The 24,224-nt window shown below is 34.7% G+C and overlaps 1 protein-coding gene and 1 long non-coding RNA gene across 2 annotated transcripts in view; one reads left to right on the top strand and one right to left on the bottom strand.

The window, feature by feature from the left end:
* LOC106867876 (uncharacterized) overlaps window positions 1–5,835 on the bottom strand; it is a 21,160-nt gene extending 15,325 nt beyond the window's left edge. The window contains exon 1 of the long non-coding RNA XR_001409194.2: window positions 5,300–5,835. This is a non-coding gene — a long non-coding RNA (uncharacterized LOC106867876). The remainder of the gene's footprint in view (window positions 1–5,299) is intronic.
* LOC106867874 (selenoprotein S) overlaps window positions 1–24,224 on the top strand; it is a 216,684-nt gene that overhangs the window by 87,059 nt on the left and 105,401 nt on the right. The gene's annotated exons all lie outside the window — the stretch shown is intronic.

Raw genomic sequence — 24,224 nt, 5'->3', positions numbered from 1 at the left:
ATATATATATATATATATATATACACATATACACACACACACATATATATATATACACACATACATATACATATACACATACATATATATATTTATATCTATATACACATACACAAAATATATGAATATACAGGGTGCAATGGCTAAATTATTACTATTTTATATTTTGAATTTTGCACATGCACATTGTTTGCTTTGATTTTGCCGACTACACAGTATAGTAGGGTCAATTGGGCACCTTCTGTGAGAAAAACATCTCCATGATGCAATTCACTCTGCCAGGAATTTGGCAATGTGTTGTGCTTGAGAGGACCCATGAAGCCAAGTGTGCTTGTACTGGTAGCACATAAAGAACATCTTTTGGGCCTCACAGTGGCAAAGCTGGCTCAGTTCCTTTCAAGCATTAGGCCTGATTGAGGCAAGATGGCTGAGTTCCTTTTGAGTGTTGGGCCTCACAGAGGCATTGACTGGGACCTTTGACATTATATCGTGCTTGAGAAAAGGACCCATCAAGTCGAGCAAAGTCACAGTCATGGCAGATACCAGTGTCACGCAAATTGACACCCATGCCAGTGGTATGTAAACATACCCCAGTGTCACACAAATGGCACCCGTGCCAGTGGCACATAAAAGCACCCATTACACTCTCTGAGTGGTTGGTGTTAGGAAGCGTATTCAGCCCTAGAAAACCATGCCAAATCATACTGGTGCAGCCTTCCAATGTGTGACATAAGTGAGTCCAAAATTCCTGTTTTTAGGATCATCATCATCATTTGACATCCACTTACAAACAATTCAGAAAGTTAGTTTCTAAAATCTGTAATAACTTGGAAATTTATTTCATTTTGGAAGATATAAATTATCTTCAAGATTATTTAGTTGATGATTATTTCAGAATTTTCCTTCAATGTTCAGTGACAATATTTTTCTACATTATACTACATAGAAGGGTGAGTCACAAAAAAATGCAATTTTTATTTGCATTACTTTCTGGCTTACCCTTGTAAAATGTTGAAGGCTGTGTGCATAAACATTTAAAATGTGAAAACACATGTACAATTTAAAAAATTGTAATTTCAAGAAAAATATTAATCACTGCCATAAAATAGATGTTGCAATATATTTGAATAATCTCATCTGGTATGATATCCAGCTGATATTTTTAATGTTGCAGTAAATACCTTCAGCCCTTCAAACAAGCATATTTATTGCTCAAGATATCATCAATTAATGGATTTTGTTGTATAGAAAGCATTTTTAATGTATTACTGAATGCTGGAACTTTTACTAGAGCAGTATGAAACTTTACAGACTTTTAATCTCACCTTTTCTTTTTGAATTTACTCTATATTTCATTTATACTCTTTTCCAGTTATCTTTCCCGTCACATATCACACACATACATATCACACACATACATTCAAAACCACGTACTTACTCGTATGTAGATTTTTACTCTATACATCTATATAATTTTGGTAGGGATTGAAATGATAATTTTATTTCTAATGTAGTGTTGACATTTTAAACATTTGAAGTAAAGGTCTTGATTTTAGTCCTACCTAAATAATATAAAGTCCCCATGAAAACAAATTTTAAAATAATTTTGACACAACCTTCAGTGTTGAGACATTAGTGAATGTCTGTGTATTGATGTATGACAATAATAGAAGTATCCATAGAGTTTAGTATCATTAGAAACAGAAGAGATACTATAGAGAAATAGGGACTAAAACTCACATAATACAGTAACGCCTCAATATACAAGTTAATTTGTTTCCAGAGACTGCTTGTAAAGTGAAAACTTGTAAAGCAAAGCCATAATTTCCCATAGCAATGAAATTTTATGCTGTCATTTTACTCCATCGCTATATGCAGCTGTGTAGATGCATCAGAACCAGTGTTGCCACATGCACAAAATGGTTGTTTAACCTTTTTATATTTATTGTAAAATAAAACTCTTAAACCCAGGGTCTTGTAAAGCAGGTCCTCGTAAGGTGAGGTATTACTGTACATAGCTTTTTAAAATAAATTAATTCACTATTTTGGCTTTAATAATCATCCTTAATCTGAAACTTAAGCATTTGAAACAAGAAGCAAACTTTTAACAATTATCAAAACTATTATCATAACATATGTAGAGATGCACAGCATAACAAGAATGCCTGGGATACTGTGTTCAAATCCTGCAGTAAATTGTTTATCACAGAAGTTCATGTCAAATGTTAATCTGTGACTGAAAAAATATACATAAAAAGGCTTTCTAGAAAATATAATTACCTTATTCTGGCAGCTGCTGAGATGCTATTTAGCAAATGAAGCTGTCATTTATATAACTTTAACTGGTAGATGATACTGCTTCAATAAAAATTGTTATATTTTACACACTGTATAGAGTAAACTACATCAAAGTGATATGTTTACTATTTGCTGATCAGGCAGTTTTACAGCATATTCTATCAGGATCAATGATCTGATTATTGAATTGGTAGATTATTATAGATGTTCTTTAGTAGGTGAGTTATATATTCAGTCATTTTACCCATATAATTGATCTAGTTATAATAGTGGTATAATTGCTTAACTAAAGAATCCAAAATAACTGTCTCTTATATTCTTCCGTGTTAACCAAGTTCTATTTATAATCTCATGACATCCATTCCCTTCCAAGATATGCAAAACCTCCTAATATTGACCATTGATATATCATCTTCGATATCTCGTGAAGTTAATTAGCAAATAAACTATATAGTCCATCTTATTGTGATTGTATATTCATTATTGTTAGAAATATTCTATTTTCTATTTGTTTACATATGCTAGGGTATTTGTTGGTGTTCACACAAGAATACAGACTTATTGGATTCATGTGTAGAGGTATCAAGTGTTGCAGAATGTTGCATGTTAGTAATTACATTATCAATATGTAATGGTGAATTAAATAACTCTATCTGATGGTTAACCAATTCAATGATGCTGTAATGTTCATTATCCATTGATAAATCATTTACTGATTTACTACAATCTACAATGTCACTTATCTGACATAGCCTTATCTAATAATAAATGAGTGTTATTGAGATTTTTTTCTACTACTTAGTCTTTAAAAAATACAGTAATCCCTTGACTACCGGGGGTGTTACGTTCCAAAACCCCCTGTGATAGGTGAAGATCTGCGAAGTAGAAACAGTACTGTACTGTATATTTTTTTAAATTATTTTTATAATTTCTATATATTTATTTTATAAATGCAATACAACACCATGGAGGAATCAACATAAGCTTAAATAATAAATTGTGATATGGTGAGGGATTACTGTATACCATCATTTTTATAAAAGTATTTTATGTATTATTTCTAGTTTAGGCACAAGGTCTGAAATTTGTGGAGAGGGGAATTTTTGATGCCATAAACACCAGTACTTGGCTGGTACTATATTTTAATCAACTTCGAAAGATGAAAGGTAAAATTAACCTCAGAATGTGAAGATCTGGAATAAATGTCACAAAGCATTTTTCCAACATTCTAATGATTCTTGAAATCCCTCATCCTTGTGTGTTATATATGGAAATTTAAAGCAGGATTTTTTGAATAAACTGTATATAGAAGCAGTAAGCTGGTAGATACTGTAGACTATTAGACTAATGCGTTTTTGTGTTTAATCATTTTTATGCCAGGAATTAAATTTGTATTTCATCTATCTTGGATGGATGAGCTAAGTGCCTGTGAAATATTGAGGTTGTTGTTGTTATAATCCTGATCAAATAGAGTTATGATTAAAAACGTTCCAGCTATGACCATCCTGATTTTTTTACCCTATTAATCTACTTTTAAGATATCCATTAAAACAAATATATTCATATTTTCTAAATATGCTCTGATATGTTCTGTGTGGTAAGAAGCTTGCTTCCCAACCACATGGTTCCAGGTTCAGTCACACTGTGTGGCACCTTAAGTCTTCTACTATAGCCTTGGAATGACCAAAGCCTTGTGAGTGGATTTGGTAGACAGAAACTGAAAGAAGCCCGTTGTGTGTGTATATATATATATATATATATATATATATATATATATATATATATATATATATATATATATATATATATATATATTTGTGTGTGTGTGTGTCTGCTTGTCCCCCACCATCACTTGACAACCAATATTCGTGTGTTTATGTCCCCATAATTTAGTGGTTTGGCAAGAGAGACCAATAGAATAAGTACTAGGCTTACAAAGGTCAATTTATTCGACTAAAGGCGGTGCTCCAGCATGGCTGCAGTCAAATGACTGAAACAAGTAAAAGAATATAGAATTGTTCACTCTATAGACACATGGTCTGCCACATGGTTTATGCTTCTAGTGAGTTTGTGCAATGGAATGTAGATATTTTAAATTTCCAAATGTATGTGTTGTTTATTTGAAGCAGGATATCAACTATTACTGCACATTTTGTGCAGTTTTATTTATTATCATGTTCATTGTAGTTATTCTAAATAAAATACTTAAAGTGTTGTTATTGACAGACTCCCATATTAAATTCTCATCTTCTTGGAAGGCATAAATAATTGTTATATATATATATTTATGATTTAAAGATTGAAAGGAATGTTGTTTCAGCCAGGGTTCAAAATGTGTGAATCATTAGCCCAAATGGTCAGCAGTCCAGATCTTTTCATTGTTGTACTGTGTGTCTGGAAAAAGAAAAGAAACTTAACTCTATCTGGTACAATCCACCTGCTGTGTGTGGTCACTCTGGTGAGGTACAGTCCATTGTTCTAAATTGTATGAGAGCCATGTAATTGACTGCCAGTTCATTAGATTTCAGAAATGAGAATACATATTGTGGTATGTATTGTTTTGTGAGGGTTAGGACTTATCAGGTTAACATGCTTTAAATATACATGTCTTATGGGAATGAACATTTATTTGGTTGAAGAACATTTTTAATTAAAACATTGTTTTTAATTAAAGCATTGTAAAATTTACAGAGAGTATAAAGAAAAAGTTTGCTGAAGATTTTAAAAGTATGATTTACATGCTATGCTGTACAATGAAGAGAACGATGTCTCTCACTGCAACATCTGTGAGATAAAACAAACTACAACATTATAAAAACAAACAAACAAGCAAACAAAACACTGTTTACTTTTAGTTTCAGATTAAGCAGATATTACCTCATATATGCATTAAATGTTGTTACATCACTGGATAAAATGTGAATGCTTGTGGTTGATTGCTGTGGAAAAAGTCTTTGTTTTAACTGAAGTTGAGTCTGATAATAAATAAAAAGTAACTTACTGATTGATGGTGGAGAGATTCTAAGATCAAACTGCAATAATTGTTACTTTTCTGTTGCAATATTGCAGCAACTTTCCTTTTTTCTCCTATATTATGTGGGAGCCTTTAATGAAAGTTTCAACGTAGCTGATATTTATATACATCTGCATCAGCATACGCCTTCAGTATGTATTACCTCAATTACATCCGCCTCCTCTATAAGTCTTGCAGACATGTGGTGATATATTTAATTTTCTCTTCATTTGTCCCCACCTCTTGTGACTACTTGCGCAATGACAAATAAGTTAATTTCTTTTGAACAATATCCAGCAACATTAACAGCAACAATTTCCAAGCTAGCCTTATCACAGTGATTGAAACAGTGCCAATCATATAATTCCCTCCTCTATACCTTCTGTCCCTCCTCTTTCTTTGGATGAAGCATCAATTGCTCTTCTTTTTCTCCTCCTGCACATTTATCTGTGATTTTTAATCTTCCTCCATCTTTCTCTCACTTCCCAAACACTTCCCACTTCTTACAATCCATTCCTTCCTCATATTTCTTCTACTCTATAGATATATAGATCATATGATTTTTACATCTTGTTTTTTTCTTGACTCACAACTTGTAATACTTGCAAAAGTTGCCTAGAGTCATTAAGATAAAAATTCAGGATTGTATTGTTTTTATTTGTGGTAACACACAATGTTTATATTAGGCACTTATATCCAAGCACCATGAACTTAAATATTTAATTTTACATGCTTAACCTAATATATGTACTAAAATAATTGTTGATGCACACTTAACTAAATTTATATACCTACATTGCTTATATACACATAGAAACACATGTACATATCCACTAATATCTAATGAATTTTTATATAGCCACATATTTATATAAACATATGCTCCTGTTTTAAAAAAATGATTTAAGAAGCAATAGTAATAAAAATTAGCATACTTTTATGTTTAATAATATCTAATGATTTGATATATGCAATAATCTATATGATACTGGTTTATAAGTATGTAAATATACAGTCTCCTTATTAGAAACTTGCAAATTTGAAAAGACACTCTAACAACATTTTTAAAATGAAAGAAAAATACTCTTCCTTAAGACTAAAACAGTAATTTAATATAAGATGCTTCCAATTAATTAATTTTCTGAGCATAGAAGCACTCATTCATGTTCCCCTTCTACTAAAATGCTTCCTCATACCTAGTTTAGAGTATGGGTAGTGTAAGTTCATCATCATCATCATCATCATCATTTAACATCAGTTTTCCATGCTGGCATGAGTTGGACGGGAAGCCAGGAGGCTGCACCAGGCTACAATCTGATCTGGCAGTGTTTCTACAGCTGGATGCCCTTCCTAACGCCAATCACTCCTAGAGTGTAGTGGGTGCTTTTTACATGCCACCGGCACAGGAGCCAGAGGGGGCTGGCATCAACCACATTTGGATGGTGCTTTTACATGCCACCAGCATGGGAGTCATTCTAGGCAGCGCCGGTATCAGCCACATTCGGATGGTGCTTTTTACATGCCATCAGCACAGGGAGCCAGACAGGCAGTGCTGGCATCAGCCACAGCTACAATTTCCATTTGATTGTGGTTTGATTTGATTTTAATGTTGATGATGTACTTGACTCAATTGGTCTCCTCAAGCAATGCATGTCACCCTATGATCCAAAGGTACTTTTTGAGTGGGCTGGTTATGCGACACTGGTGTGGGCTACAGCTGTGATCTCACTTTATTTGCCGGGTCCCCGCAGTCACAGCATATCTCCAGAGGTCTCAGTCTTTCGTCATTGTCTCTGTGAGGCCCAACGTTTGACGGTCATGCTTCACCACCTCATCCCATGTCTTCCTGGGTCTCCCTCTACCACGTGTTCCTTCCACTGTTCGGGATTGGCACTCCTTCACACAGCTCTGCTCATCCATCTGTAGCACATGACCATACCAGCGCAGACGTCTCTGTTGCACGCCACATCCGATGCTTCTTATGTCCAACATTTCTCTCATTTTTGTGGCTGGAGATTTTAATGGTCATGTTGGACAGCAATCCAGTATCTTGATTAGTGTACACGGGGGCCACGGTATTGGTTCCTGAAATGAAGAGGGAACCAGGCTACTGGAGTTCTGTGATGCATGTAACTTTTTAATCTGCAACACCAACTAAGTTGTGATATATTATTGAGTAGTGATTCTGCAGAGTATGTGTTGTGTTATTTTATGAAGTGATAATTGTTTCAAGTTTTTGTTGTTTGAATTGTGCAGAGATGGTACTGCACAAGTTACCTTACTGAATTGAAAATGTTTTGTGTAGTGTGTGGGTTGTTGGCTGCACCTGCTTATGTTGATGCTCTTCTTTATCACTACTTACTGTTCCAGTTATTATTGGTACTGTTTTACTTTCTTACCCTACATTATTTCCACTTCAAGTTCCTTGAACTTTGATTGTGCCTCCAAACAACCTTTTGATCATGTTTTTCTGAATGTAGATATTTTCATTGTAATCCTTGATAATTATCCTTGGGCAGTTCACCCTAATCCCCATGTTAATTTGAGCCTATATGTTCTAGATAATTGTAGCCAAATTGTTGTTATGTACTGTACTTGGTTTTGTTTTTGTCCACTGGACATAGCTGTTGACACAACTATATCAAGGAATATACTGATTTTCACAAAAATGGTGTTATCAGATGTCCCACTGACTTATGTTAGCCACTTTTTCATTTTTCATAGTTATTTCTGACTAAGCATTGACCCTGTACACCAAACTTGTCATTTTTACTTTTAGTTCAGACCCTTATAGCTGTTGTCAGCTTTTACTCTTATCTATATCATCTTTGTTGAGTCAGTCAGTGCAGGGTATTGGCCATGAAGAGGTTTTTCTTCCTACTCTCTCTTTCTGTTGTTTTGTCCTTATCTAAATCTATTTCCTCCCCAGTGTAGTTAGTTTCTGGTTTGTTTGTTTCCTTATCTATAGAGAATTAACTTTTTGTTTCCTTCACATTAATTTGTTTCCATTTGCTTGCGTCTTGATATTTTTCTACCTCAGTTGTTGTTACTTTGTACTGGCTGTCAATTTGTACCATTCCTTTTGTTCTCTCTCTGTGAAGTAGCTATGTTGTATCTGCATCAACTTTAGGGTCGTAGCTTCAGAATACTATGAGATGTTTCTTAGTTTGTTTATTATCTAAACCAAGGCTCGTTAATCTGAGGCCTGCAGGCTGCATGCAGCCTACAGACTTTTATCGTGTGGTCCGCTTCATACTTTCTTGAAGTATTGTGTTTAATTTCAATTGATTGTGTAAAACATTTGTTTCAAAATAAATTTTAAATTTATAAGTGGCGATAAAGCAATAGCCTACAATTTTATCATTTTAAACAAACAAAAAGTATGAAAAATTCTCAATTCTGTAATTTGATTATTTGACTATTAGTGCATAAAGTGTACAAGCGGCCCTCAAAAAACTTCCTGTGATTAAAGTGGCCCACAATGTAAGTCGAGTTGGTCAGGCCTGATCTAAACTCATCATTCACCCGTAGGGTTTAGCCGCATTTAAGTGGCAAATATACTTCACATATATACTATCTTTATCTTATGATATTTACTTTGTTTTATATTATACTCATTTATTGTGCTTTTAATTATTAATTTTTCTATATGTGATAGTGGATTTTCATTGATGAGTTCTTGAAACTTGGTTCTTTTCCCTAAAACTATATATTTTTATATATTATAATCTATAAAGCTCAATTTAATTTTAATTTTTTATAAATTGATTTGAATTGAGTTTTTACCTGTAATTTTAGATTTTGTCCCTAATATTATTATATATATATATATATACATACATACATTATATATATATATATATATATATATATATATATATATATATATATATATATATATATAGCATAAAAGTGGATGGAAAGGAGGCATACACTATAAGTAATGTAATGCAAATAGAATCTGCAATATTTTCTCACCTACTGAGAAGCAAGAACTCCAGAAACATGAAATGGGGATGTAATATTACAACTCCTTTTTTGTGAGAACATACTACAACTGGGCCTCAGATCCAGTAAAACAAGCAATTTAAATAAACCCATAGAACATATACACCCTAAAATTATAAATATGTTGAAAAGAAACCTCAACAAAAATGAAATTAATCTTTTATTGAAAGGTTTCAAATTTACCCCTACACCTACTTCTAACCTCATGAACAGTTTGACTGGAACTTACGAGGTCAGGAGCCTCACCGGGTTCCATAGTCTGATTTTTGCTTGGTTACTACAGCTGGCTGCCCTACCTAATGCTTACTAATTTACAGAATGTACTAGGTGCTTTTTAAATGGCACCAACACACACACACATTCTCTCACACACATTCTCTCACACACATACACTTAAACACACACACACACATGTTTACCCTGCACTTGTAAGCGAAAGCAGGGTATTGTAATCACTTGTCTTTGTCTGTTTGTCTGTGCTTGCAAAATTACTGGAAAACAGCTGAACAGATTTTGACCACATTTGGCAGAAATACTCATCAGATGAGTGGCTCAAAGCGAACATTTGGTTTGATTATTTAAGAAAGGAAAAAATTTTTTAAAATCGAACTCACAAATTTCCCGATAAGCAAGTGGTCATACTATTTTGCTTACTTTCTTTTTCATATGAATCGACTTTCATCTGCATGTGTATAGATCATGGTGTATCTATGCGCGTAGACACAAGTAGGTACATACATACGCACATACATACATGCATACATACACAGATATGCAACTCTGTGTGTGGGTGCGTGTGTACAGTGATGGATTTGAGAGTTTCGTTTATTTACAAGTTGATTTCGTAATTTCACCAGAGTATAAATACTTATAATGATGATACTTAAAAAAAAAATTAATTCAGTTCAATTAAAAAGCATGGCTAAGACACACTATGATTTGTGAAAAAATTTATCTGCACGCAGGATATGCATTGCCCCTCTGATGCCTATTTTTTTTCATTAAAAAGTGAAATATTTAGAAAAGCTAAATGTGTTAAAAGAATTAAAGGGATATTTGGAGATGTGATTAGAAACTATTGAAAAATATCATATTTACCAACAATGTAGTTGGTTGCAGGAATCTCATTCACTAGTAAAACTAATTTTCAAGAAAGATGGTGGACATCTTTGCAGTCTATAGTTTACTATGATTACCACTTAATTCATAATTAACCCTACCACAAGAAAATAAGAGACCTCCAGCTTTGATTAATCATAAATCTGTTTGGAAAAAAAAAAAAAGAAGATTCCTAAAGTAGGGTAGAAATTGTAAAAGAGATAGTCTTTCATTTAACTTCTCTACTGATCCATGTGGAAGCGCAATGGCCCAGCGGTTTGGGCAGCAGACTCACAGTTGTAGGATCACGGTTTTGATTCCCAGACCGGGCGCTGTGAGTGTTTATTGAGTGAAAACACCTAAAGCTCCACGAGGCTCCAGCAGGGGGTGGTGGCAAACCCTGCTGTACTCTTTCACCACAACTTTCTCTCACTCTTGCTTCCTGTTTCTCTTGTACCTGTATTTCAAAGGGCCAGCTTTGTCACATTCAGTGTTACACTGAATCCCCCTGAGAACTACGTATGTCTGTGGAGTGCTCAGCCACTTGCACATTAATTTCACAAGCAGGCTGTTCTGTTGATCAGATCAACTGGAACCCTCGTCGTTATAACCGACGGAGTGCCATGTGTATTGATCGGTCAAGAGGTTTGAGAAAAGTGCAGTATAATTCACATATTTTTCTCAGTTAATTGGAACTTGCTATTGCTAAGTAACTCTGTCAGATTTGTTCAAGTAGATCTATTAAGTAAAAGAAGCTGATCAAAGAATTGTTCATTAGTGTTCTATCAGTTACCATCCTACTACAGTTTAAAGCTTGGTGTAGGATGAGTTTCATCAAACTGACTTACTCTTATATAATCTATTAAGACCAAGTATTTATTAGAATCTCACTGAATTTTGAAACTCTCTAATTCACTATCACTACCATCATGTACCATTGTAAGGTCCTAAAATGAGTATTTTTCCTTTCAGTGTAGTGATGTTGTTATCTTTATAGATTTTTTTCCTTACTTGAGTTGGTGATTATGGAGAAAGGAGATGACAGGCAGGAGTATTCAAAATTATTTTTCATGGCTTAATTGTTCTTAAAGAATGCTTGAATCGATTGTGATTCACAACCCCTGTATTTAGTTTCTTTTACAATGTGCAGTACCTTGTTTTAATTGTTCTCACTGGAAAATAGACCTCTCTTTCAATTTATGTATTATTATAGACTTAAGATAATGCTTACTTTAGCAATTTGACAAAATGTGGTGAATATACAGAAACATTGTCACCATTTTAATGTCCACTTTTCCATGCTCATATGAGTTAGACAGAAGTTCTTGAGGCAGGTTTTCTACAGCTAGATGCCCTTCCTGCCAAAAACCTTCACCTCTTGTCACGTAAGGCAATATTTCCACATTGCTAGACATACTTTCATGGAAGAATGGAAATAAAGGATATGGTTTCTACGATGACAGTGCTTGTTTGTAACAGCCATGTGAAATCAAGACAAAGAGATAGCAATGCGCACACACACACACACACACACACACACACACACACACACACACACACACACACACACACACACACACACACTGAGCTTCTCTCATATTCTGTCTACCAACTTCACTTGTAAGGCATCGGTTGTTGCTCCAGGCCTATAGAAGAAAAAATGCTTAATAAGATGCCACTCAGTGGGACTGAATTTGAAACCATGCAGTTGAGAAGCAAGCTTCTTAACCACACAGCCATGCCTGCTCCTATTCACTCAGAAACATGTGAAAAAAATAAAACTAAAAAGATTATATTTTTATCATAAAAATATAATCTATGAAATGCTGAATTTGCAGAAAAGGAGAAGGTAGAAATTCCAACAAGTGTGCTCAGTGTAAACTAATGGACACACAAAAGGTGTTGTGGAATCAGAGGCAGACTAATGGGGAAGGTAGATTTTATTTGTGGTAAATTCTCAAGTGTAGCAAACACTAGGAGCACATGTGAAATGAATTCTCTCAAAATATTTTGCCAATTCCTTCAAATCAGAGAATTATTAAAGTTTCTGCAACCTAGTTAGTAGTGGAGGTGGGTGCTTTGAAAGATAGTAGCCAGAAGAACAGATTAGAGGAAGTTCAGGGTGCTACTGTCTCTACTGGTAACAAACAGTTTCTGTATGGTGCTTGTGTATAAAATGTCATGCTGCATGGTAGTGGGCAAGGCAGAAGACTGCATATGTGTATGGAAGATAACAGTTACATGAAGAAGTGTGGAATGCTTAAAGTGGATGGAACCTGTAGAAGAGGGAGTCCCAGGAAGACTTGGGATGATGGAGTGAAGACTGATTTCAGTATGCTGAGCATCTTGGAGGAGGTGTCAAGTGGATATGATGGTTGGCAACATTTACTGCTGGAGAGGATCTATCCAACCATACAAGTATAGTGAAAAGAATGTTGAAATAGTGATGGTACTGAAGGTTGGGAGGTCTAATATATCTTTATTTCGGGTCTCTCACCCAATATATCCCCATTGAGTCTGTATCTGCTGCCTGATCCACTTACCTATCTATCATTCATCTCAACCACTCATCTCTCTCCCTCTCATTTCTTTCTCACTCATCCTTCTAGCATCCCTTTTACTGTCACTCATCTTGGTCTTTCACTTCACTGTCAGTCATTTTGCTGTCAATCATCTCTCTTTCTCTCATTCATCTATCGCTCATCTCTATCCTAATTCTTTTTTCTATTCACTGTACTGTATAACAATGAATCTCTCCTTTTCACTGCACTATACTATCCATTAAGCACACACACACATACACTCTACCCCCACACATGTATATACATACAGGGATTTTTATTTTAGACAGAAATCTAAATTGTTACTTTCTGTATTTAGTCTACTGATACTGCCATTGTTGTGATCTTATTCTTAAGTATCAACAAGAAAACCAATAAAGTGGTGCTTTTGACTGAAAATATCCTTAGTATTTATACTACCAAAGTTGCACAGATGCTCCCTTGTCACTCTCACTATCATAAATGTAATGAACTAGCGATTGTCTTTTGGATGTTATTCAGCACAAAATGTGATAAATAAGCAAGCTCCTGGTTTTACAACCATCATATTAGTCAGACACAGTTTTATAGATCTGTTGTAAATTTATTTTTATGTAGAAATGGGAAATGCAACAATTATGTGTCACTGTAAGAATCAATAGAAATACAGAGTTATCCAATGTTGGCAGTTACTTAATAGTTCTAATTTCTCCCATATACCTCATCAAAGGTTATACCTGGAGTCCAATGAAAAATTTAGTTTTGATTTTTAAAGAATAAGATGTTCATTTGACATTGATATCTACTTGATGGTACCACAAATGCATTATCTCATGATGCTACTTTAGCGCTGGCAATCAATAATGCTAAATTCTTGTCAATATTTTCATGGTTCCCTTTCCAAGTTCCTCGAGCCAGTGTTATTCCAATACAACAGAATGTAAAAATTATTAACTACCTGCTGAAATAAGGCTTCATATTTTGATTAGAACTGAAAATATTACAAAAAACATTGTTTTATTGACTGTTATTAAATATTATATTTCAGTCATCACAATCAGATATCATTTGCTGTCAGCAAGTTGAATAACTTGAATACCATCTGAATCTTTTTTCTGTTGTCCTTATATATTCACCATTGTAATTATTGGGTTTCTACTTGCACTTTTCCCATTCATTTTTGCCTTCTATTAACAATTTACTGTAATCCATATTTTGTAATTAAGCATCCAAAATAATAATTACCTATAATAATTACTGAACTATTCATCATAAAACAACAATATTTTTACATGTAAGATGCCACTATGAAAGGTTGCTCAATAAAGAGAATGAATGGGAGAAAGAGAGTCTACCAAATGTAGACCCAACAGAGGGACCAGCTATCCTAATTGACAGTACCTTGGTAGATAAAGCAATCAAGAGTATGAAGACAGTCTAAGTCTCAGACAACTTCGTCTATGAGCCTCTGAAATGTGCTGGCTGAATTCTGTAAACCAAATGGCATAGTTAGGAATTCGAAGGTGCCAAATGTAGTGGTTACGACAGTCTTTGGAATATCCTCTGGATTTACAGGAATCTGATGGTATGCCTTAACCGAGTCCAGTTTGGTGAATACTCTGCAGTTGTGGAGACATGACACAAAATCCTGAATGTAAGGTATTGGGGACCTGTCTGACACCATGAAGGAGTTTAATCTCCTGTAGCCACCAGTGGGCCGCCAGTTCCCAGAACGCTTTAGAACTATATACAAGGGTGACACCCAGGGGCTATTAGAGGGGTGGATGATGCCCAACTGGAGCATGTGGTTAAATTCCGTCTTGGTCACCTGTAGCTTCTCTGAGGAGAGGCAGCAAGAGTGAGAGAAAAACTGGAGCACCTTTAGTTTTGATGAAATGGGTGGTGGTATGAGTTGGAGCAGCAGTAAAAATATTTAGATTAGTCGGCTCTGGATATGAGTTTAAGAGTGCATGGTATGAGTCATCTGTGGCAGCAATGAAAGAGACTGGACTAACTGCAGTGGTTAGTGGCCTTTTACCTGGGACAGAAAGTTCTATGGTCGCATCCCATAAGTGCTGATTGCACATGTCCACAAGCTAATGGAAGTGGTGCAAAACATCTGCACCTGATATTGGGTAAGAGAGATCTGCAACTGTGAAAATCCACTTGAAGTCATGTCGCAGATCTAAATCCAACGAACGAGATATCTGGCCGAAAGTTGGAATCGGTGAATGGTTCACTGCCTGTAGAGTCACTGGGGATAACAGCAGTTTATCCATGAAGAGTTTTAATGGTCAGATACTGCAGGCAGTATCTGTATCTACAAGGCAGCGGGCATGGGATAGCCAGTCTGTTATGAAAAATGCACAGTTGCCCGCTGGCTGCTGCAGAGAATGTGTTGCGCTCAGTTCTCTGGCTGGTCATTTTCCTGGTGAGAAAAAGTATAGGGTTGGGTACATTTTTGTGCTGAAGCTCCAAATTTGGCATGGTACCAGCATATAGATGAATGAGCAGTGGATAAGTGACGGTGAGGAGAGAAGGAGCAATCAAAAGAACGCAGTCTGGGTGAGCGTGGCCTGGAAGTGTGAAGGAGTTGCCCTCCTCTCATTAATTCAGCTATTGCCTTTAGGATAGCAGCCAAAACAAGGTCCTTATCAGGGGAAACTGACACTGCTGGTGGGTGTGCAGAGGTATGCAGTGGTACTGGGGTCGGCTTGGTGGTGTATACTCTGTGATTCTGTCGGCGGCGGAGGCTATTGGCTCGATGGGAGTCATCTCCACCATAGAGGCTTGGACATTAGAGGACAACCAGGAAAATAAAAGTTGTTTCAATAAATCACTATCAGCAGGTGCATTTTGGGCCAATTCCTTCATGCGGTGCAGAAATTGCAAGGGTTTACAGTCACCCAAGTGCACAAATACTTCCTTGTTACTCTTGTTATATTACATGCAGTGATAAACCTGTAACCTAAGATCGTATTGTTCACAGTATGAAATATAAATAAGATCCTAGTTTTATGGCAATAGTAAGACGCAGAGAAAATTTTATTGAGCAATTGTAAATATATTATTTTGTAGAAATGTGAAATATGAAAAGGATGCATCATTAGTAATTTTTTTTTACAAGATCAGTTAAGATTCCACTCTGCCATAGATTCATGAAGCTTAGTTCTCAACTAGATTTAGCTTCATTTTTCGTTTAGATTCCTTGAGTTCACAAATGATAGGACAGGATTTAACATTGATATTCTTTTTTATTCTTTTACTTGTTTCAGTCATTTGATTGCAGCCAAGGTTGTTTAGTTGAAGAAATCAACCCCAGGACTGATTCTTTGTAAGCCTAGTACTTATTCTATCAGTCTATTTTACCGAACTGCTAAGTTACAGGAACGTAAGCACACCAACATTGGTTGTCAAGCAATCATGGGGGGGTCAAACACAGACACACACACACACACACACACACACACACAATGGGTTTTTCATTCAATTTTTGTCTACCAAACCCACTCGCAAGGCTTTGGTTGGCCCCAGGCTGTAGTAAAAGACACTTGCCCAAGGTGCCATGCAGTGAGACTGAACCCAGAACCATGTGATTGTGAAACAAGCCTCTTACCACACAGCTATGCTCATGCTTATATGCAAATTTGTTTTAATGTAGTTGTAGAATGTCTTATAACTTAATCTGAAGATTTTGGGGATAGTATCACCTCTATTACAACTGAAGACAACAATTAGCTGGTTATTCAAATACTACTTCATATTGTATTTTGGTAATAACTAAAAATATCACAAATAGATGTGCATGTGCACCCACATGCATATGCATACATATGCCCACCCACTCACACATGCACATGCATGCATGCACACACACACACACAGATTTTATTAACCCTCATTAAATAAATATTATATTGTATAATTCTGAAATGTTTAGCATGAAATAAGAAAATTATTTTCATGTGTTCTTATGTTTTATTACTTTCATTTGGAAAAATTTTCTTCAGAAACCACTGCTAGTTTATAATACTTCAGAAGATTAAAGAAAATGAAGAGAACTTAAGTCTCTTTATAAAAATATATCTTGGCTATCTAATCATTTTGGTTTACAGTTTCAAAGACACTACCACTATTGTTGACTTCCACATATATCAATTTATCACTTGAAATTTTTTTTATTCTTCATTTCTCATTTGCTTTTTTTCGTTTCTTGTCTTTCACTTTATTTCTATTAGTATGTAACAAAGTTGACTTCTGAAGATGGTTGTAGATTTTAGTGATTGAATGTTCTGGTAATAAAACCTATACAATAACTAAAACACAAATGTGGTTAATAGATAATGCAATTATTCACACAAACAGATGTTTTTGTTGTTATTTTTGTAATACTAGTAACTATAAATTGCCATGTTAGCTTCTTGAGTCAGCAACACTTTGTAGTGGATACCATATGTTGTTATATTGATAGTGCTTCAAATGTAAATCCACAAATTGGTAGTTTACTTCTACTGACAACCATCTAACAGGCTAAGATCAACAGATATATCTACATCACCACTTTTTAGACTAGTCAACTAGTAGCTTCTCAAATCTGTGAAAGATGACTCTGCAATTTCTTGTTGAACAACCTGCTCAGATGATTTGTCTATCATGATCAAATGTTTGTACTGTACATGAGCTCACTCCCTCCATTAAATTGACATTGCCTCTATGAGGCATGGTGTGTCAGACATCAGATATTGAAATAATTGCAGAACAAGGTGAAATGAAGTGTTTTGCTCAAGAATACACAGTACACTGCCTGATCCAGGAATCAAAACCATGATCTCACAATCATGAGCATGACACCCTAACTGCTTGACCAGACACCCTAACTGCTTGACCAGACACCCTCACATAGTTGGTAGTATTGTCATGGTAGGCACATTAGTGCCTGCTATGACAATTAATCTGTCTACATAATTTTCTTTTGGATCAATCAACTTATGCAGCAGCTTGTTTATTGGTCTAGATCAGTGGTTCCCAAAGTGGATGGTATTGCTCCCCTAGAGGTGGTGGAAAGTTCTAAGGGAACATTGAAGAAAAGTGGGGTGATAATGGGGTAGCAATTCATGTAAAAAGTTGGGTGATAATGGGGTAATGATTCATGTAAAAACAACAAAATAATGGATTCATTAGTTTAAGTTTTATTTGTGAAATACAGTTGCTTTGAATTTGCTTCAGAAAGAGGTCTATATTTGTGATGGTTAGTTGGGGTGGGGGAGCTAGGAATGTGGCCATTGATATGAAGGGAGCAGCAGCCTGAAAAAGTTTGGGAACCACTGGTCTAGATTATCTGGTATCAACAAAAGTGCCACTCAGCTCATACATTGGCCCATTAATCTGCACTAGTGTCAACAGATATTTCTGTCATCACATTTCAGGCTTATTAGTACATCCACTTCATCAATAAATGTGCCTGCACCCATCAGTAACTCAGACTGATATTGCACTAACAAACATCACTGTTAAGATGGAGTATTGTAAAGGAGTTTACTAACTGGAATTGTTGGTAGTCTTCAGTGGGCATGCTGCTCAGCCCAATTCAGACATGTGGAAGCAAGTCTCTGTGTACAGGTCAACATAATGAATGTATCAGTAGTCAGTGTTTCTGGTAGCTCTTATCACAGTGGTAATCACAACAGGCATAGAAGTAACAGACAGCAGACTATGCAGTATCAAAACATAGCAACATTGTGCAGCAGACCATCAATTCAAATACAGTTTTTACCTCCAACTAACAGAGCAGTAACTGAGCTTACATAAGAACTACTATAAGCCCACCTGGCTACCTTGTGTTAACAGCTTAGATATATGGCCTTTTTACAACCACCAGCTTCCACCCCGAGTGTGCTGAACTTTTCTACTAGAATGTCTTCTGCACTGTTTGCAGACACTCTTTTTCTCTCTCTGACACACATACACACATGTGTATGTGTATGATATATGAATATATATATACCAGAGTAAGCATATAAATGTGAAATAAGGTTGGAAAAAATAGTACTCGAATACCAGAGGTAGAGTAATATGCTTTATTAAAAAGCAGCAAAAATATCACAAAAACTGTTACTCAGAATTTCATGTTCCCGTTCGTCGGACAATTTTGTTTAGAATGGAGCAAGATAAAAATTATATGCAGAAATACAAATACTTTGATAGATACACATTTGAAAATGGTTTTGTTTCATTGGTCCTTTCAACAAACGATCTTTTCAGTAACCAGTTGCATGAAATAACAAATTGCGGTTTAAAATCATATTATTATAAAAATCGAAGAAAACCTTAAATCAAAAACAGCTTATAAAGAAGGAAAAAGTCCTGAATACTCAGGGTAAATAATTAGCTGCAAAAATAATAATAAATTAATAAATTAAAAGACATATGTTTCACACTAGATTACATATACATTTAGCAATATATACACATACCAAATAATATACATATATATACACTAAACATACAGACGTTGGTACACGGCTACATACATATACAGAGATATAGAGGTAAAATATAACTATATACAAATGCATATATATGTATGCATGCACACATACGCATGCATACAAAATCTTTTGGTGTATGCTTATACAAGTTAGTTGTTACAGGCGAAAGAAAGAAAAGGGAAAAATCAGATAATAACAAGTGATGGTAAGAGAAAGAAAAAAGGGAAAAAGAAGTAGAGAGAGAAAGGGAAAAAATAGATAGAGGTAGAGAGAGTGAAATGATTCAAATAAGGGTATAACAAAAGTTAAATACTTCGTTCAGCTTGCGAAATGTACACATATAAAAATGCACATATAAAATTACATGTATATCTACATAAATACAAGCATACACACATATAGACACACATACAAATATGCAAATAAATATGTACGCAAATATATGCCCACATATATAAATGTGGACACACACATACACACACACACACACACACACACATACACACACACACACACACACACACACATATGTATATACACATACACACACACATATGTAGTATTTAAAATTGGTCATTCCAAGCATAGAGTTTGTACAAACTCTATGCTTGGAATGACCAATTTTAAATATTATTGGAACTTACACACAAGGCACAGGAAACTTATATGTATACCATTCTGCTTAAATAATGGAACTGCAGATACAATATCCCTGCATATATCACGTCTGCTTTCATTCCTCCACTTCACTCTCTATTTCATATCTTCTCTAGAATAACTATTGCTTAACCATTTTCTCGCACTGTCTCCGATGAAGGGATATATAAGATATCCCGGAAACAGCTGTAAGACCTTCTCTTTATAAATGCTCTGAAATCTTTCACAGCCTTGGATGTTTATCTCATTCTGTTAATCACACACACACACACACGCACGCGCACGCACACACACACACACACACACACACACACACACACACACACACACTAGTAAGTATATTATGCTGTGAAAGCACTTTTGCACATAACTGTGAAGCCTTTTGTTGATTATATACATTATTAAGGCCTACAGCTTAATCTCTTAGTAACCTATGACAAAGGATGATGCTCTTCAACATCAGCATCATCATTATCATTTAATGTCCACTTTTCCATGTTTCATGGGTCAGACGGAATTTGTTGAAACAGATTTTCTATGGCTTGATGGCCTTCTTGTTGCCAACCCCCAACTGTTTCCATGCAAAGTAATATTCCCATAGCCAAACATATATTTCACAGAAGACTGAAAATGAACAACATGCTGATGTACACCCATCACATGATGTCAAGACAAGGGCATATATGTATGTATGTATATACACACACACACACACACACACAATCAGCTTTTAGTTTCCATTCACTAGATCCACTCACAAGGCTTTGATTTGTCAGGGGCTATAGTAGAAGACATTTGCACAAGATACCTCACAGTGGGACTGAACCTAAAACCACATGGTCAGGAAGCAAACTTTTTAACCCTGCAGCTATGTCAGCACATTCATATGCAATATAACATGAATCAATAATACCTTAGCTTTACAGCCACTGTAGGAATAAGACAAACTTTTATAGAGCTATGGTAACTTTATTTTATGCAAAAATATTAGATTCAAGCGTGTATCATTTGAGGAAATAGGAGAAACACAGAGATATTGGCAATTCTTTAAGAATTTGCATTTTTAATCAATGTTTCTTATTAGGGAATGGATCTGATACTTCAAAATTTTCATTACATGGATCCACGAACTTTTGCTCATTCTCTTGTTTGAAAACTTGCCTTTGAATTCGTAAGGGATGAGATGGTATTCTGCGTTGATATCCATTTGATTGACTCATAAATGCATAGTTTTGAGATTCAACAGCAGGATTTCCTACAACTTCTGAAAATTCTGCCGACAATGTCACTCCAATAAAACAGAAGACAACAATTATTAGCTGGTTGCTCAAATACTGCTTCATGTTGTATTTTGGTAAGAACTGGAAAGATCACAAAAGAAATGTATGTATTTTACTGACTATCATTAAATAACTATTACATTATATCATTCTAAATTATTCAACCAGAAAGATAAAAATTTATTCATGTTCTGTTGTATATGTTTTTATTAACATAACATTTCATGTCAAAAGCTTGCTTTCTGCTATTAGGATATGAAGAGAACATATTACATGACATATTTTATGGTTATTGTTATAAATTGCTATGTGAATACCTTCCAAAGCAATATTTCTTCACTTAACATGGATATGAAGTTGAAGTGTAAGATATTTAATAGAAATGAATGTTTAATGAGAAGTCTTGTCTTAATGCAAGACGGGAAACATAAAAAGAGTAAAAAGCAATAAAAATTGATAATGAAGAGAAAACTAATGGTTTTAGCAAAGTGACTTTGAATAGCATTCTTTCCTTGCATCAGAAAACAAAGAAAAGAATTGATACTACTGTCACATCAATGATTGCCATCAATATTGGTATCTTTACTTCAAATATTCATGCTGGCATTTGTTAAAAATAAAAGTATATATGTTTGTGTTTTTATCATCTCTTATGTATTGGCAACCAGCGAGTACTTTCACCTATATATTACTGCTGTCATCTCTACTTCCAACATTTCTGTTGAGAAATTAAAAGCCCTATACACTGGCAGAACCACTGATCTTTGTGACTTTCAAATGAGACCATTTGCTGTAGGAATATCACTTACCTTTTTAAAATTAGGCATATATATGCTATACATATGTTGCATTCAATAAATTCCTTCAACCACAGTCCCTACATTGATTGCTATTGTTCTGGAATTCGAAGATTGCTTATCTATTACTCTGATGTTCATATTAACAGCTTCCTAGACCAACTTTAGCAGTTGAAATAGAAAGATGACAGAGAGAGACAACAGTGTGTCTGTGGGCTAGAGGCTGGAGTTTATATGTTAGTGACTATGCAATCAATTAGGCAGTCCTTTTTCTGAATGCAGTCAGGAATGTATGTGTGCAGCAGCAGCAGTAGCATCCCAATGTGAGAGTAACACTTCATCATGGTCTTCACTTGTACTTTGTAAAAGCATCGACAGTTGTTAGTGGCTAAAGTATCTTCTGGTCCTGAGAAGAAGGGGCAATTATTGGGATGTCATCTTAGCAATGTTAATAACGTGTTTTGGTTAGGAGAGATACTTAGAAATAGAGAAGTTAAACTTTTGGAACAATTGTAAGAATTCTAGCTGCACACTGTTCATGATTGCTTTGATGTTTGGCTGTTTTAATATGGACATTTTACTTGTATGTGTGTGTGTGTGTGCGTGTGTGCACATATGTGTATGCATGTGTGTCTATTGGTTTATGTTTTACTCTGTACTCTATTCCTTTATGTGTACTATCACAGATACAAACACTTAAACACATATGTATATTAATGCTGGAGAATATATTGATATATATATCAGGGATTAGTATTCATTTATCAGATCCTAAAGCTTCACCAAGTCTATGTGTTTTCTCATGGAGATTGTCATATTTACATGGCATATTATGACTGTGATGGCTCTGCATAGCAATTTCTCTTCTACTAAACTTTTGCAGGTCAGATATTCAGTCAGATTTTATCAATACATTGACTGTAGCAATTTAACTGAAGTTGCTTTTGTTTGTTGCAGTGTGTACATTTTTTCTGCATATGTGACAGAATTTGTATTTGTTGAATTTATAAAGGTTTAATAGTGTTGCCCACAAGTTAACAGGGAAAATTTCCAATATCATCTCATGTTTGGCTTCATACACATTCTTTTAAGCAGTTGAAAGATCTTAGATTATTACAGATGCAATCATCTGACCTTGCTACATCACTATGAAAGCAGTTTGTTGTGCTATATAAAAGACCTTTGCCCAAGGTACCATGCTATGAAACTGAAACAAAAACCATGTAATTGGGAAACTAACTTCTTCACCACACAGCCATTATTTACTTAATTTTCATTGAGCTATACAAATTACTGATGCACACGCACACACACACATACACACACACAATATATATATATATATATATATAATTTCCATAACTTATTAAAAATGAACTAAATTATATTTAGAAATTATTAATTGGGGAAACTGAATGAACATATAACTGTTATGTAATAAAACATAAAATTACTTTTTCATTACATATTTTAAACAAAGATATATTTTATTTTATAAGAATTTTATAAACTTACAAGAGAGTGTAAAATTATTCTTTTTTGGAAGAGTGGATCTTGAAGTACATAAAGCTATAAATAATAGCATGTAAATATTGTGTTGGAAAACCCTTTTGGATAGAACACCTGTCATATCTACAGGATATACGGATTCAAGTTCCATGGGCAGCCTTTGACTTCTGTCCAAAAGTGTTTGTCAACTGAATGTTTACATGCAATTTGTTTATGGCTTTATGTGTTGCAAGATCTACTGCCCCACTCAAAGAAAAAATATATATTTGTAATTTAGATAATGTTAAGCTATAAAATGAGATAGTCACATAATCTAGAATCTCCATTTACTGAATTTGTTTTTCTATTTTCTTTCCATTTTCAGACTAGCTAAACATTACCTCATTTTTGTTTGTTTTTTTATTGTTTTGTTGTTACATCACTGAATAAAATGTAGATGTTTGTGATGAATTGCTGTGAAAAAATGTTTCCTTTAACTGAAGTTGAATTCAGATATAAATAAAAGTTAACTTACTGATTTTGGCTGCAGATGGAAA

Source organism: Octopus bimaculoides, chromosome 5, assembly GCF_001194135.2.
Source record: "Octopus bimaculoides isolate UCB-OBI-ISO-001 chromosome 5, ASM119413v2, whole genome shotgun sequence".
In the NCBI taxonomy this organism is placed as follows: Eukaryota; Metazoa; Mollusca; class Cephalopoda; order Octopoda; family Octopodidae; genus Octopus; species Octopus bimaculoides.
This window is presented reverse-complemented; position numbering and strand designations above follow the sequence as displayed.